General features: G+C 45.7%; 1 protein-coding gene across 4 annotated transcripts in view; it reads left to right on the top strand.

Annotated features, from left to right (window-relative positions):
- pex5la (peroxisomal biogenesis factor 5-like a) overlaps nucleotides 1-17,260 on the top strand; it is a 63,239-nt gene that overhangs the window by 1,022 nt on the left and 44,957 nt on the right. The gene's annotated exons all lie outside the window — the stretch shown is intronic.

Below are 17,260 nucleotides of genomic sequence, written 5' to 3'. Positions count from 1 at the left end.
TCAATTCAGTTCCATTACAGCAAACTACAGTGGCCTATAGGCGCGCTGAGTGTTACATCACCACATAGGAGTTAACTAACCCCCTTTAGGGATGGGGGGGTGCGGGGGAATAAGCACAGACAATAAACATTTAGATGACGCATCTGCATTCCTATAGAAACCATAGGACACCGGGGCGACGCTGCTGAGCCGCACAGAAACACACTCATGTTTGCGGATCCAGCAGCACAAAGTTCTGCTCGAAAAACAATAATGTCGCCCTCCGGTGTTTGATGACCCCCCTCTTTTCTCTCTGGCATCCTTCGGCTCCCAGACAGTTGATTATGTAATAAAAGACCAGTCCTGACTCAGTCCTCGGGAGAATTAAAGACCACGATTTAATATTTCATGATATATTACTCAAGCACCAGTATTAAATGGTCCGTCTGGCTTTTTTTTTTTTTTTTGCATTCCATCTCATGATGTTTCATTCATCTGGTGCTTCATGTGTTTTCAGCAGATGCATGCAAGTCATGACACTGTGCCTCAGTCATTGATACTTAACACGAGTGTCTGCTAGATCCACGGCAGGCACTGCCGGTGTTAAATCCTCCATCGCCGCGTTGTTCGCTTGCGTAATGCATTCATCTTGATCTTGACAACACTTTTCTTTTAAGTGTGTGTGTGTGTGTGTGTGTGTGTGTGTGTGTGTGTGTGTGTGTGTTTGTGTGTGTGTGTGCATATTAAATAAGGCTTGACTTGACTTTGTGGGAAGAGGATCCCGACAAATTTTCTACAGATCTGAGCATCGTTGGGTGTGAGGCCACGGAAACTCACATTTTGTTCCTAATTTATCATTCCATGTGATGCAAGTTTGAAAAAAGAAGGCCCATGCTGTAATTGCGTATTAATGGGAATTTGGAAAATTGATTGCTTAAATACAATCTTCTTTGGCTGAGCGCAGCTTTTTAATACGGTACACGGTATTAATGCTTCAACGTGACGTGTAACCAGGCGTAAATGTTGAGCAACTTTTACATAATTCACCATGTTGTGTGGATGCAGGCTTGGAGCATAAATCATTAAAAGCCAGCAGACTCCATCGCTCGTAATACGAAATGAGCTCATGCTCTCACACACGCTGTTCTCCTCCAGCGACGCAGCATCAGGAATCAGAGTGATCAGATTTATCTCGGCACGGTAGACGCTCTTGTGTGTGTCCTTCTTTAAATCATCAGCAGTCCGGAGGGCCGGCCAGCAGGTCAGCTGCCGGGGCAAGATAACAGTCGCTCCATTCTGCCCCTCTTTGTTCATCAGTCGTCATTTGTCATTTTGTGAGACTCTTTATCAGCCTTGATCCGGTGCGGCCGTGCACACTGTTGTGACTCCCCAATCAAACGGTCATAAACACGAGAACACTTCTTGCGGAATTGCTTCGGATCTGCACGTGGCGGCGCAATATTGTGCGGATCAAGTGTCTTGGCACGGGTTTTACAGAACGGCGCCAATCCTTGTCCTCGGCGTTGGCACGCGGATACGAGGCTCTTCACGATGATGGATGCATGAGTTCGTAATGACCAGGGGGAGGCTTGGCACAAACGCGCAAATCCGTGAACCACACGAGAAGGTCCTGGATTCAGTTGTCTGTGCGGAGTTTGAAGCTTCTCGTTGTGCCTGCGCAGCTTCCTCCAGCAGGAAACGTGCAGATCAGGTTTGTGAATTTGTGAATTCTTTGTTTGTCGCTTAGTGTTGGCCGTGATGAACCGGCATCTCATCCAGGGTTCAACCCGTCTTTGCCTTGAGATGCATGAGAGCTGGGAGTGGGTTCTTCAACCATGCCACCCTGAGCGCAGGTTAAACAGTGACATGAAATGGATGGACAGTACACTGTACATGTGTGGCCGTGCGCAGACGAACGTCACGCTTTGGAAATAAAAAGTGGAAGTCCCCCAGTAGTGTGGACGTCGGCCTTGTTGCTCTCCCTGAGACGAGCTGAATCACCGCCGCCGGCCCGTCTTCATCCAACCCGCAGGTGGGAGGGGACATCGTCTCCGTCGACATCAACCAGAACGACCTCGATTGCGGTGTGATTGCCAGTGCAAAGCCCCCCTTCCCCTTCCCCCGCCCGGTTTGGTGCCGATGTTTACAGTGGAGTTAATTACAGCAGAGGTTGTACTGTGTGTACAAAATACATCCCCACTTAATGGAAGGGAAATTTTCCAAGGCCTTTGGATATTTGCTCTGATTGCATAATTTGATTACCATATTCTACGTCCCCCGCGGCGGCATGGTGGGGGGAGGCAGCGGCGGGAAGGGGGAACTTGGATGCAAGCTGCAGTTGATCAGAAATAGATCACGTCTCTCCAGATTGTAGCCAAGCATCTTTTCATTAAGCCACTGATGTGTTTATACTGTTTGATTTGCTGGGTTGGAGATTATACTGTATGTTTAGAGGTCGTCCTCTGGTGCCGTGCTGACGGCAAAGTTGGCCGCTGACACGGAATCGGAGTTTGTTCTGCTGAGCTTAGGTCGCGCGGATGCTTCTGGCGACCCAGCATACATCTTTTTTTCCCCCCGTCACTGTAGCCAAGATTTGTCAAAACTTTCTTGTGAGAAACGAAAAGTCTGCGACAGATTCTTGCTGCCAGAGTCTCCAATCTTTTGTAAGCTGACTTCTTAGGCCTGCTTTTAAGATACAACTGTTAGAGTTCAATTCAATCATAAATATTGAACTTTAGCATTGTCATCACAATGCTTTGGATTTCTTTTGTTACCATTTGAAGAAAGTGTTTCCAGAGAACATTGACAAAGTAGTTCATCTGATAAAGAAATGATATCTTGGGGGCTTCACCCACCCTCCTCCTCACCAGCTGACCACCCAGGATGGTCAGCTGCTGCCATGACAAAGGGGTTCTGATGGCTCTTTCCAAATGAGCCTGTTTGAAATTCATGGTTTAATGAAGCATGGTCCTGATTAAAAGTGATTTAACCGGCCCGGCTATTTCAGGAGCCAGGATAATGAGTGAAATCAGGTGGTGTCCGGCTGGAATGAAAAGCTCTGCAGGCTGCGCCGCTGTCTTTGTTCGGGGCGTGTGGTAGTCCAGGAAACTAAGCATCTAGTCCTGGGAGGAAGACAGCACAAAGCACTTTCCGCGTCGAGTCTCAGGACATTGCCGAGAATGAGCGCAGTCCTAGCAAGAAACAAGAGAATCGGGATGTATTTTGGGCTTCTGGAGATGATTAGAGGAGGAAACAGGTCAGACAAATGATTTGCTGAGTCAAGTGATGTAAGGATGGATAATTTTGGTCTGTGGAACACATAACTGAATAAGAAATGCAACACACTCTGCAAGGTTTTAGTGTTTCCAGCATCTCTGTGGAAACAGGAACATTTTTGAAGACAGCTTCGTGTAAATGCGTTTTTTTCTGTGGGTTGTTTTTTTGAGAGCATTTAGGAAAATGTGCGGTTTAAAAAAAAATCTGTCTCTGTGTAAACGACCTCTTAATCAAGTGATGTTTATGATGCCAATGAGGAATTCCTTAGAACCTCCAGTGTGGAATATTTTATCCAACAAATGTTTTTTTTTAAATCATCAAATCCAGGATTTCATGATTTTACACCAATATTCAGAAACAAAGATCCGCTGGTTTGAACAATCGGTCTGAAAGATAATTGCATCAACATTGTGCTGGTTACTGACTGACCACTGATGCTCTTCCATTGCGCTTCATCATGATCTTCACTATTGTATTGATCCGAGTGCTTCGGGGGGGGATTATAGATTGTTTTTCTGGATGCCAAGCATCACCCCGACTGACACACCAAGTGTCTCAGATGGGAAGAGGTTCACATTGTGAATGTTGTCCCGACTGTTTTGAAATGCTGGTAAGTATTGGAATGCAGGCTGTGATGCAAGTAAAAGGAGTTATGGAAGTGTAACAACACATTGTTAACATAGACAACAACACACATTGAGCACTTAGTAGTGCTCGTGAATGGCAGTGGCACTGCACGAATACACAAATAGTAAAATTGTGAAAATTTGAATTTTTTCTCGAAGCAGACATGAGAGGGGATTTAAGGTTGTAAACCAGATGTGTTTAGACAGATACGACGGCCAATGGGCCACTTTGGGTCACGACTGACTGATTGATTCATCTTTGTAAGTCTATTTCCAATAGATGATTTGCGTGTGGCATTAATCAACTGCGAGCGTGAAAGATAGATCACCATTCTGCCAAAAAATGTCACATTAGCACGCACGCTTTGCCTGTCCCGGGGTTTGCACTTTAGTCAATGTAGTTTTCATCGTGCATCGATTTTTCGTCTCCTCCGGCGATGGCTTGGAAGCAGAGATATTTCACCAGTAATCGGAAATAGATTGTGACGGTGCAGGAGGCCCTCGGCATACCCGTTAGAAAGATGGATGCAGCTGCCCCGGACGCCGCTGTCGCTGCGAGTTGTGTGTAAAAAAAAAAGTTGTGCCTTTCAGTTTTGGCAGAAAAGCCTGCGGAAGATTAGGGTTGAAGCAGTTTAAAGTCCTTGCTGAGCTCAATGAGTTTTGGGGCCAAACATCAACAGGCTGCCATGATTTGGACACGCACACACACAGATTGATGATAACAGCTTTCTTAATCACAGACATTAAGCAAAGAAAACAGAGGCACCGTGGAGAAGCGAAGATTCTCATCTCTCCACCTCCACATCACTTCCTGCTCTCAGTCCGTTAACACAGCAGCCCTCCGAGCCCCGCATGGAAAAAAAAAATCCCCTGAGCTACTGTACAGAGCCACACTTTTCCCCTAGCAGAAAAGTAGGACAAGCCCCGGCATCTTTGTTAGCGGGAGCAGGGGGCTGCGCAGAGCAGCGGCCGGCACATCCATTTCTCTCAGCTGGGCCCATTCATAACAGTCATTCTCCAACTGGGAATTCATTTGCTCCAGAAACCAGGCGTCTCGGCGTCAGAGTGGCGAGAGCATGTGTTCGGCTCTCTGGAGAGGAGGCGAGCTGTCGTGGATGAGAGATGTTGATAAACAAATATGCACTTGAGCGCGGCAGCTGTGAGCATAGATTTGCAAAGAAGAGCCAAGCCCAGTTTGTGTCTGCGGTCTGCGTCATGTCTGACGAGTCAGCGTTGAATTTGCATGTTTCTAGAATCGGTGCTGCCCTGAGGGTCGATGTGAAATGGGCTTTGTCTGACTGGTGCTAGATGAGAAACTCAAAGGAAAACAGGTGGTTCAGATACAAAGTGAAACTTCCAGGTGACTCTGTGGATGTGACTCATTGTGGATGGAATCAGCAATTACCAGCAAACCCTACCATTCTTTAGTGGTTTTATTTATTTTTTTTTTTATTTTTTTTATTTTTTTAATTGTCCAGCTGAGAATTTTTTTTCCTGATTTGCTGACATGTTCCTTTTACATGGAGCTCTCTAGGACACTGTAGCAAGCACAAGCAGAGTCGTGGACCAAATGTGCTCCTTCTTGTCACTTTTCCCTGGTGGAGGCTTTGATGATGAGTCAGCTGATCCACATGTTGGTGACATTTGGAGATGACTGAATCTGGGAAACCTCTTAGTTACTTCCTTTACATTTTTTTTTTAAATGGTTGTGCAAGCTGAACTTCCGCTGACTTAATGGTCCAGTGTCTGAAATTTCGCTTCATTTATGATTTTTATATTGGTAAAAGGTTAACATAGAGCCCCATATATACATAAATAGAAGTGTATACTGAGAGTACGCTAAAAGTAATTTGGTGTTCCTACCTAAGAAGATACATAGAGCAAGGGTCTGACTCCCAGTTAGCTGCCATTTTGCAACACCATATTTCTAAGGAAGCCTGGGATGGACAATACAATCTGGCCTATTTTGGGTGACTGCTCACATCCTCAAATAAACTAACGAAGAAGAAGGTGTACAAGATATCCAGGTTTGTGCTCACAGGCCACCGTAGTTCACTGGCAATCTTGGGAGAGGGAAGGTATTTAAAAAGGTCTTTAAAATCTCCAAATCTTACACACTTAACCTTTAAAGACCCAGTGTGTAATTTTACAGGTCTGGCATTGAATTCTACTTTGATTCAATCAAAGTTTAAAAATAAAAAATAAACTAAAAATAAACCGCATAGCAAGGCACTTCCTGCTACCTTCAGGAACAGAAGACGTGCCTCTCTTCTCACCGTGCTTTGCCAGGAAATTCTGGTGGAGGCTCGGGGACACACACCTCCTTTGACCCGCTGACGGCCGACATCCCGACCATTGTGTTCACCCTGAGCCTCGTTCAATAGCTCTTCCTATCTGCTGGGTTCTGAGAACCCTCGAGTGAAAGAAAAACAACGGCTGCATATTATCACAGTAATTATCATGCGCTTGCACGTAACATTTACTCATTGTAGCGTTCCCCGCCGCAAGCCTGTGCTTAGACCTTGAGGTCTTGTTGGACACTTCTGTGGCAGAGAAAAGAAGCCGGTTGAAATAAATGAAACGTGAACCGAAGCTGCTCAGTACTGATTTCAAGAGCCGAAGGGGGATGGAAAAGAATGAAATACAGGGGAAGGAGCAAAATAAACCTCTTTTCTTCAATCACCCACTTTTGCGCATCTCAAATAAATGTTTATTTCAACGCAGCATTACTTCTCTGGTGGAGAGTGCCTCGCATCTCTATAAATACCAGAGGGACATGCGGCTAATGAATTCCTCCGGTATAAATAAAGAGCCCGGGCTGCAGAGAGGAGCCGTGGGTGCAGCTGGGACACTGGCAGAGTTCAAGGGTAAACCAGCAGAGCAGGCAGAGGGCTCAGTACTGGATCCTGCCGCCTGCAGCAGCCCCACAGCGCTCCATCTGATTCTGACGTCCCACCACGGGGGCCTGTTTGTGTGCAAGTAAAGATTTACAGTTTGTTTTTTTTTCATTCCTTGCATACCGTTCTGTATGTGGCGCATCAGTGCGCCTTTGGGTTTGCCCAGTGTAGGTAATGAGGCCCGGCGTGGATGCGTGATTCATATTTCTCCACATGACAGGAGCTGCAGCCGGGCACCAGATTAGAGGTCAAAGGCCCTGCGCCCCCCTCTGACCCCTCCTCCACCACCCCACAATGAACAATGCACTGCGACAGCCGAGTGAATGATGACACACGAGTTGACTGGATGATGCAATGATCCATTCTGAAACCGGTTATGCCTCCTCGGGCAACTTTAATAATGTTCTAAGGGGAGAAAAATAATGCAGAAATAAATATTTAAGGGTCGGAGGGGGGGTTGAGCTAAAGTCCGAAGTATGAAATGGCTGACTCTGCAAATGTAAATGCAAACATACCTATATGTGTGTGTGTGTGTGTGTGTGTGTGTGTGTGTGTGTGTGTGTGTGTGTGTGTGTGTGTGCGTGTGTGTGCGTGTGTGTGAATAGTTAGGTGAATTTCTAATAAACCAATAGAGAAATAGTAACTTATGAACTTATGAAGGCTTGTCAGTGTAACAATACATTAACATGACTTGGTTTCCTGTTCACGGCCACATGAAGAGTTTGAAATCACTTCCCTGTTTCCTGGCTTCATGCAGCTGATTCTTGCTGATGTTGCTGATACACTTACTCGGCCGTGTGACATTTTGATGAAGTTCCTCACGACTAACGTGTGAGATGTGTAATGGCTGTCCCTTTAAGATCAACGTTACAGGTTGACTGAACCGGCTACGCCAGTTACAGATTTCTATGGAACGCTCTTCTCTTCGGACTCCTTGAGATTCATCTATATTTAAACAGGCGCGCGCGCACACAATAGTATCCCACTAGAATGGGACATTTTGTCCGTTTGCCAGGAGGGAATTAGGAGCACAGAAAACAACGGCTGTAGACGTTTCTCCGTTTGCCCCTGTTTAAAACGGCACTCATTCATTCCTCAGACTCGCAGTCTTTCCGGCGAGACGCACGTTGTTCCATTGTGTCCAGCAATTCACACCCTCCCGCCGTAATCCATCACTGACGGAGGTAATGAGAGTGAGGCCGTTCCTGTGTGTCTGTGTGTCAGGGCACTGCCAGCTCTGGGAATGCCTCCTTCAGGCAGCGTAGATACCAGGGGTTTACGGCTATTTTAGGCGACGCGCGGCTTTCTATCTGTGTGTGTGTTTGCCATGCGGACCATCACACACTCTTGGGGTCGGCGATTAGATCGATAACGTTCGCCGGTGTCCAGGACACCCTCTCTGAGGAACAAACCACATCAGATCTTACTAGCTGCCATTACAACGGGCTGCAATCGCAATTCTATTGAACAATTTTATTTTTTGTTTGTTGCTAATTTGTCACATTCATCGAGAGGAAAATGTTTCCGTGCATGCAGGAAGATGTGGCCGTGTGCCAGATTTACACGTTCTGTGTTGCATTGGAAGTGAACAACGACACTCACAGCATTATTCTTCCTGTAAATGTCTGAGGAAAGTTTTTCGCTTCCAGGCTGCACAACCCTTTACAGTGACATCTCTCCATCACAAGCAAAAAGGCTTGTTTTCAAGTAAAAATCCAAATTTTTAACTTATTGGAAAATAAAACAATTGAAAAGAAATAAAGAGAAGGATGTCTTCTGACTGTAAAATAATAATAAAAAAGTATTTACTTGGTCACTTTGTTTGTACCATTATGAGTTTGTTGCACCTGAGGAACGGGGGAACTGCAGGTAGCTGGTTTGTTTTGCTGTACATGCAGCCCAAGACGACAGCATATAAGCAGTAAAATGATTTCCCCTACGGTCCTTTCAATTTGGGATGCTCTCTGCATCCAGGGAGATCCCAAACACAATCCATTTTTTTGTTTGGGCGCCTCTCTAATGAGAGCGAAATGTCCTCTGCTCATAGAAAGAGACGTGGAAGCACCAAGTGGCTCCATTTAGACTCTGAACACATTATTACCTTAAGCACACATCTAATTAGCGGTAGATAAGGAGGCAGTAAGCACGCCGCAGCATAAATAGATGAGAGAGCAGGAAAGGAAAAAGGAAAAAAGAAAAACACTGACAAGCAAAATCAACGCAGAGCAACACTTTCCTCTACAGCCGGAGGACCGAGAGGAGGACGGCAGTGGAGACGTTGGGAGCAACCAGACGTACAGTGGTGGTGGGAGGAGTCACCTCAGCGCTGCTTTACTGGCTTAGCAAAAACAAACTTTACTGCAGCCAAATCTTCCAAGCACAAGCAGCTCAATAAACCTCGCAGAGACAACAACTTTTATCACCACCTGGTCAACAGCCGCGTCCCCTGCTTTAAATAAAAAGCGCGCAACCAGACAACAATGCTAACAGTGGCTACATTAAGCAAATTCGGTAGCTTAGCAACAACAGGTTAGTGGGTGTGGCTCACACGAGTGTGAACAGAGAACAGGCAGCGAAGACAGCGTGACATGTTAGTACACAAGCGCACACAAAACATTAAGACAATAGCATTGGATTTGGATTCACACACGTTTGGTTACAGCTGCTTCACGCTAGAAATAGCAATGCCCCACATGATGATGATTCCAAAAACTCCAGCTTAAATTCTGCGGAAACAGAATTGCCGAGTCCATGCATCACGTCTATTCGCAGGTTTTGCAGTGTGCGGTGCGAACTGCTGTGACGGTGGGCGGGTGTAAGTTGTCAGCCAGGTCAGGGTCACCTCATCCAGTTAAGGGAATGTTGTATTTTTTCCAGTCTGATCTCCCAAACGGCAGTTATAAGTTTATAAGAGGGAAAAAACAAACCAATAAAAAGATCACTTTAGAAAACTGAAAACTAAATTCATTCATCCAATTTTTCCATTTTATATTTTCTCTGTGGAGAATCAAACTGATAAGCGTGACACGGGCCTGTTGGGGGATTTTAAAAAAAATGCTCTAATTGAAAACATGTTGATTTCTGCTCCTCTGCATCTTCCTGTTCTTGCTGTAAAACTGTTTTCCTCGTTTTTCATACCAGAATATTTGCCGACGTACACACCAGAGGCCACAGAGTGCAGCCCCGCCCCCTGTTGACACACCTCCCCCTCTAACCGGCATTAGCCCCCCACTCTGGAGGGGCGTCCCCCAAAGATACACAAGTCACTCAAGCTGTGCGTGTGTGTGTGTGTGTGTGTGTGTGTGTGTGTGTGATAAATACACTGTGTGTGTGTGTGTTTGTGGTGGTACACATCAAAAGCCTCAGCAAATCCGCTCCACAGTGGTTTAATCCTGTTAACTTGCACATTTAAAATTGCCTGCATCATTCAGTAGTAGGACAAATAGAGCCACACGCATACACCCACGCGCATGGGTGCACACACGCACGAACACGCTCACGACCGCGCGTGTGCACACACACACAAACTTCTAATTCTTTTCAGCATTTAATTTGGTCCTTTCACTTTTCAGTTTATTATTCTACTAAAAAAACAGTGAGGAGGTCCTGTTAATTGAAAAAGTTTCCAATCAGATTAAGATTTTCAATGTCAGAAAAAATTAAATTGCTGAACTTTTTTATTGAAAATTTACACTTTGAATTTGAAGTTGCACTCTGAGAGCTTGATCCTTCAGACAAATTGAAACTACAGATGTGCCACATTCTGAACGACCAAACAATAATTATCAAAATTACTTTTTAGTTGTTTTTTTCCTTTAATAAATGTTAACCTTGGTCAAGTCTCAGCTGATAAAAGACAGCTGCTAATATCGATAGGCTCACTGAGAGCTCAATGCCGTGTTTGAGAATTTACCTTGGATACCCAGAATTATTTCTGCTTGTGATTCAGTGATTACATATTCAGCCTCAGGGTTTACTTTACAGACATTTAAACAGTCTGTCGGGATTATTGCTGGACATGTTTTCAATATGTTTAGAAAGCAAACAAAGGCACTTGTCTGAAATTTGATTGAGCAATATTGCAGGGCAAGACAAGTTGTACTGACAGCCAGCAGTGTCTCTTGCGTCACTCGGACAGAAAGGTCAGGACAAAGTCTTTGGCTCAGACGGCTCTAGTCAGGCAGTGAAACGCAGTTCCACTGAATAAACTCAAATTGACTTTTCTAAATTGACTGTGCAATTAATCTCACACGGCCTTTGTCCACAGGCAGTGCATCTTACGGGCAAGGAGGTGGAGAATTTTCATTTGCGACGTTGATTATGAGCAAACGCGGTGACCTCATCTCTCCGCACTAAGACTGGCTAAAGTGAAGTGGCCCAAAAATTGGGGTTTTGGAGGAGGAGGTCCGCCTGGACACCAGTCAGCGTGTGCAATCTCCAGCAACAAGCACTCGAGCGTGACCTCTGTGCATTCGACGTTTCTCTCCTCTCACCTTGCCAAACCTCAAGATTGCTCTCGCATCAATTAAAGCCTGTCCTCCAGCCATCATATACGGCGGGCCAGACAGCAAGGCTGCCACAGTAAAGGTCAGCTGTAACTGGCTGAGAGCAAGGAACACGCCGTGGGATCAGAATGCTGTTCCTATCGGGAGTGAGAAAACAAAAGTGGTGAAAGCTGGTCATACTATTTATTTATTTATTTATTTACTATACGATTTATTTACAGTGACTGAAGGACAAACAGAAACATTGTTCAGTCCGTGTCTTGAGGCAGAAACAGAGACGTGTTGACAAGAAGTGAAAAAAATAAGACTGAAGAATTTATTTGAGGAGCTGCATGTTGTCTGACATTTAGAACCTAATTAATCCATATTAAGGTCTGTGATGCACCTGTTTAATTGTAATGAGAAAACCCTCAGCGGAAGATCTCAATATGATGCTATCAAGAGTTGTAAAGATATTAGCGTGGATTCTGTCCTGCTATCAGTTTTATTAGAACTGGATGGCATGTTCATATGTGAAGACTCACCAAGAAGGGATTTTCTTGATGGACCTGATCTGTTTAGCGTTTGCTCCTTCAAGCTTTGTTAAATGAGGCTGTGCATCAGTAGCAGGTCACAGGGTGGAATGAAGCAGGTACATCCCTTTGATTTCAAAAAAGTTCCCTCTCTCACCCCAAAACACTTTCTATGAGCCCTTTATTACATTATACGCATGCATGAGATGAATGCAAATGACTGAGGAAGCGGCTTTAAATTGAGGGTTATTAAACAATAATTCAGTTCTACGTGTTTTTGACCTAAACTGTCAGTTTGATGAGTCGTGTTTCTGAAACGCTGCACTGTTTCCATGCCCACAACCAATAAAACTGATCCATCACTGTAATTATGAATCCTGATGCTGGCGCTGCACGTGCCAAGGACTGTTAAAAAGGAAATGGATGAATCAGGAATTGAACTTTGCACGCTGTCACTTGAAAATTGCCCAGTGTCTCCACCAACTGGGCCATCAGCACCCACCAACAGCAAAACACGGCTTAGAGGCACGTTTTTGCTCCAAAGGGAATAGCAGAGACATTCATGTGTGAGGGGAATGTATTGCATTATATTCAGCAGCCTCTGGCAACATGGATTCAGCATTGTCCTTATAGCATCAGCTTTTTTAAAAAAAAAAAATGTAAATCCATGTGTTGTGCTCTACAGTGTATTCACGCTCTGAAGATCAACGAAACGCATGCTGTTTACAGCCTCCTCATGGCCAGTAAGTTTCACCCCAACAACAGATTGTGGGGCCCTAGTTTGTTCCTCTCTGCATCTGTTGGACGCTCAAAGTTGTGAGAAGGCGGCCAGACGAAGCAGCGGTGGAAACTCTCCAGGCCGGCAGAGGCTAAGAGGTGGTAACGGACTAAGCTGTGTGACGCGATTGCCCAACAGCCCCTTGTGTAATCAGGCCCCGCTGCCCACATCTAATCTTGTGTGAAGGGTGCCCCTCCCCAACCCACTTCATCCCCAAAATGCACACATACACACACACACACACACACACACTCGCACACCGGGCTGTTCTCGGTGACCGCTAAATAAATTTCCCTCTGATTATAAACTCCTAATTCATCCAGGAAGTCTCACGCTGGCACAACAGCAGCATCAATCATTAATCAATGCTAACAGTCCACTTGAACAATACCCTGCCATGATTGGTGAGTCAAGTGTTCTTTCCAGTCTCTCGTGTGTGCGTCTGTGTACGATCGACGGATTTAGATCAGGTCCGTCTATATCTGTTGATTGCATATGACGACCAGTCATTTGAAGAAAAGAGGATTTTTACCCATAAATATGAAACCCTTTCGGTCAAAGTGGCCACGCAATCGTGGAATTCTCGTGGAGCCCAACGATGCGCTGATGAGCGTCGGGCACAAAGGCTGTCAGTCAAACTCTGCTGCAATCTGTGCAATGTCTCGCCAAGGAATCCCGGCCGCGTTCCCTCGGAGAATATCTGATTCCATGCAGAACAACATTCCACCCATTCTAATTATAGCGCACACGGTGTCCACCTTATTGCAAAACTCGAGGTGAATCGGGTTCGACTCATTTATGTGGATGAGTTGGTTACCCGGAGTGTGCAGAAATTCATGTGCGACGCAAACGAGAAAATGACCCGTTTTCATTGTGAAAAAAAAAAGACTTGTTAAAGGGGAAACATTCAGATTTCTCTTTGCCAAATGAGATGTTCATTCATATTTTCGGTGGAAACCCGCTACTGTGAGCTACTGTGAGCTACTGTGACTGACTGATTTGTTCGTTCACAGTTCATCCTCACAACAGGAAGGGAAAAGAGGCGCAAAGTAGAAACGGGAAACCTGAGCTGTTGCTTTTCCCACAAGGCTAATACAGCCATTCACTTGATATATTTGTGCAAATGCAGTTAGCGTAGCAGTCACACAATACTGACGTTTTGTCTTACCCCTCAAATGGGCAAGTTGTAGGTTGTTGGGAATTGAATATTGGAGCTTTTCTGTTTTGCTTTTTGGCAACCTTGAAAGATCAAAGACCAAGTGAAACACGCTGAGCTTTTTCTACTGTCCTTTGTTTCTTTTTTCTAGTGTGCAGGCAGGAGGGAGTAAAAATTTCAAGTGAAAGTCCCATTGCACTGCGCAACCAATCAAACTTTGTGACAATGACTGACTTATGTTTTCATGAAGAATTGTGTTGATTGTCCTGTAAAGAAGTGACAATCTGCTTCGGAAGCGAATCCGTAGACGTGGGACCGCATGGTACCAAAGCGCCAGATCACGAAAGATCAGCCTGATTACACGTGACACAGGCTTCGCTGTTGGATGACGAGCGAAACTTGGGCTGCTGCAGCAGGCTGCAGAAGGACTGATGTGTCAGAGACGGGAAGGCAAACGGTGTCTTTCAGAAGAAGCCATGTGGGGCGGATGAAACCCAGTCAGCCATTTTGCGGCTAATTGGAAAAGAAAAATGGGGAAATAAATGTGCACTCAGTATCTCACCTTGCACACTTCCCGAGCATGAATGGCCACGGCCTCCCTGAAAATCTGTTCTCTCCGCGAGGCTGGGCGCCTCGCAGCAGTCGCATCAGGACATCAGTCTTCCTCTGATAAAGGGCTCAGGAGGGAAAATCCAAAGATAAACCACGTAACACTGGCACTGCTCGCTGATGCCTTCTTTACTGGTATTAAATGACTTGGTCAGGCCTCGATTCCCCCGCCCAGAACTTAAAAAAAAAAACCTGAGGGATTAGAGTTGCTTTGAAGCAAAGTCTCTTAAACGCAGGAAACAAAAAGTAACCGATGACGTGGCTCTTCTGCACAAGTTGGGCCGTAGGCTCGGAGATGTCTGTGGGGAGCTTGCGCGGACGTCAGTGATATCTTTGCCACGTGAGCGCGGCGTCCGGCTCCCATTCAGATCAATGGCTCCGCAAGGGGACATTCATCTCCTGATGGATTCCTCGTGATTGTGGCGGACGGGTAATGAGCTGCCTGCGGGCGTCGCGCTCTGTTTCTGTCTTTGTCACAGTTTCTCTTCATCACGCGGAAAGGTGCATCTATACTAATCTAAGACCACCACCCCCGACACACACACACACACACACACACACAAGGAGATTCACGCCTACTTCAAAGCATTTTCACAATGGAGAATAATCCATAACAGATGGCAATTTCCATTGAAGTCAGGCTTCTCTCTCTCTCTGGGTCATACTTCAGTTTGATAGATGTGGACTATTACAGCGCGTTGATCACGCTGGAGCCATTGGATGGATGGCTGCACCCTTTCTTCAGAGAAAAAGAAATCACGCAGAGGTATGATTTCATTTTCTGACTGAACACTTTGATTCAGTTCAGCCGTGTCCCAGGAAACTGGCAGGGAGCGGCGATAGCACTTCACTTAAGGGTGACGTCAGGTCGACTCAGCTTGACTCAGCTTGAGAAGAAGTTATTGACCCGGACTCGTCCAACTTGTCCACGTCAAGATTTTAGAAACAGAAGCAGCAGCAGATTAGCTCCCAGAAGTGTCGACGATATCAGCCTTGAATGGGCCTCGACACTGCCAGCACCTGGAAATATGATGTTCTTCACAGAAGCAGCACTTTTTGGAGTTGTGTATACTTCTTTATACTGTGTCTCTACATTGACCCCTCTGCTTTTCTTGGGCCACGTCCAAAAAGCACATTCACGTCTAGTGAAGTGCTTGAACGGTTTTGTCGTTCATTATTCATGACACCCGCACGGCTCCAAAAACAGCGAAAGAAAGAAAGAAAGAAAGAAAGAAAGAAAGAAAGAAAATGTGTGAATGTGAAATGGCACAAAACACCTGGAGCAGCAGGCCGACATTAGCACCAAGGAACATTTCTAATATCGTGTAGACATCAGCACACAGTCACAGTTAATTAATGGGTGGATGTAGTTGCAGGAGTACAGACCAGGATGGATGATTGTTACTGAAGGATCAGAGTACATGAAAAGGCAAGATGATTCTATTCATGGCGCCCCCAGTCAATTCATCTGTTCTATGCAGATTTTCGCATACTTCAATTTTTTTTTTACATTTTTTCTGCGATGTTCGGCACCTTCACTCATCTTCCCGTAGCTGTCATTAGCCATGAGGATCACTGCTCCTACAAGACAAGATAATCTAAACCCAATGCGCACAGCTGTGGCTTTACAAATAAGACAACGGGTGCCGCACACAAGTGCACACGTGAGCTGAATGTTGACAACGTCAGAGTTCATTCAGCAGATGTTGAAAAAATGTCTTGTGCACTCGCTCGGGCGAACGTGGAAACGCCATTGTGAAATAGAGGAAGTGAGACCGTATCCATAAAATCTATTTAAAACTCACTAAAAATGCAATGATTACACTGCACTTGTACAACAATAAAGCTATTCTATTCTATTCTTACCATTATACACACATGCAGTAACTTTTGCAAGCCTGATTACAGATCCTCGGATTAAGCCAAATCAGCTTCTTTTTTTCAGTTTTATTCCTCTGAATTAAACTATGCTAGAAAAGTGTGGTGCATCTCTGGGGAAGATGCACCACGCAAAGACAAATGATGCTGAGTGGAAAGAGAGGGAGGGAGGTTGTTGCTGATTCTGGCATGCTGTGGTATAGAATTCCGCTGTGCATCTATCTGCTTGTTTTATCATGTTTGCTTAATCACTTGGATTTATCTATGGAGTAGAAGCACACAAAAGTCCCTGGCTCATTATGTTTTGCTGATTGCATTAATGCCCTAAATAGACCCAAGTCCAGACTTCTTTAGACAGAATGCCTCGCTGGGACAAACTGTCACTGTTCACTTTTTAAAATGAGGGATTAATGTTTCTGATTCAGGGGAATGAGTTCATTAACATCAAATGTACACAGCCTGTGTTATACGAGAAACCTTGTGGAAACGTGATGGGCAATCACATACTGGAGCCCGCTGTAATAATAAAAAGCGAGCGATGGCGGGAGAGATGCCTCGCAGGCGACTGGGGGGGGGGGGCATTACGGCCGAATCCTCGACGAGACAGATCGTTTCGTGATATGCAAATGGCAGCATCCAAAGAGTGCTCATTTCCTCTCACAGCATGGGCGAGCGTCCTCAAACAATGAGCCATTACAGGCAGCCTATCTTGTTTGCCCAGCGGGACCTCCATCCATTCCAGCGTAAGGGCTCGTTACGCAGCGGCAGCCCGGGCGACAGCGGAGGGGCGGGGCTGGGCCGAGCCAGGGCGGGCCGGGCCAGGCCGGGAGTATTCACAGAGGCAGCCTGACACATTATTAATCAGAGGGTGTGTGGCGGTGGGGGCCTAATTTCAGGGGATCGCTCGCGGCACAGCTTCATGATGCTGGCGTCAGACGGATGAGTGCGACGATTTGGGAGGCAGTAGCGCAACACTTGGAATGGTGCCGCTCGGTTTAAGGAGACTCTTTGCTTGTGGGTTTTTGAACTTTCGGAAACAGCGAT

This window comes from Nelusetta ayraudi, unplaced genomic scaffold (genome assembly GCF_046127955.1).
Source record: "Nelusetta ayraudi isolate G7.1 ecotype Tasmania unplaced genomic scaffold, CSIRO-AGI_Nayr_v1 ptg000013l, whole genome shotgun sequence".
NCBI classification, from domain to species: Eukaryota; Metazoa; Chordata; class Actinopteri; order Tetraodontiformes; family Monacanthidae; genus Nelusetta; species Nelusetta ayraudi.
Note: the sequence above shows the minus strand (reverse complement) of the source record. Positions and strands in the feature narration are given on the sequence as shown.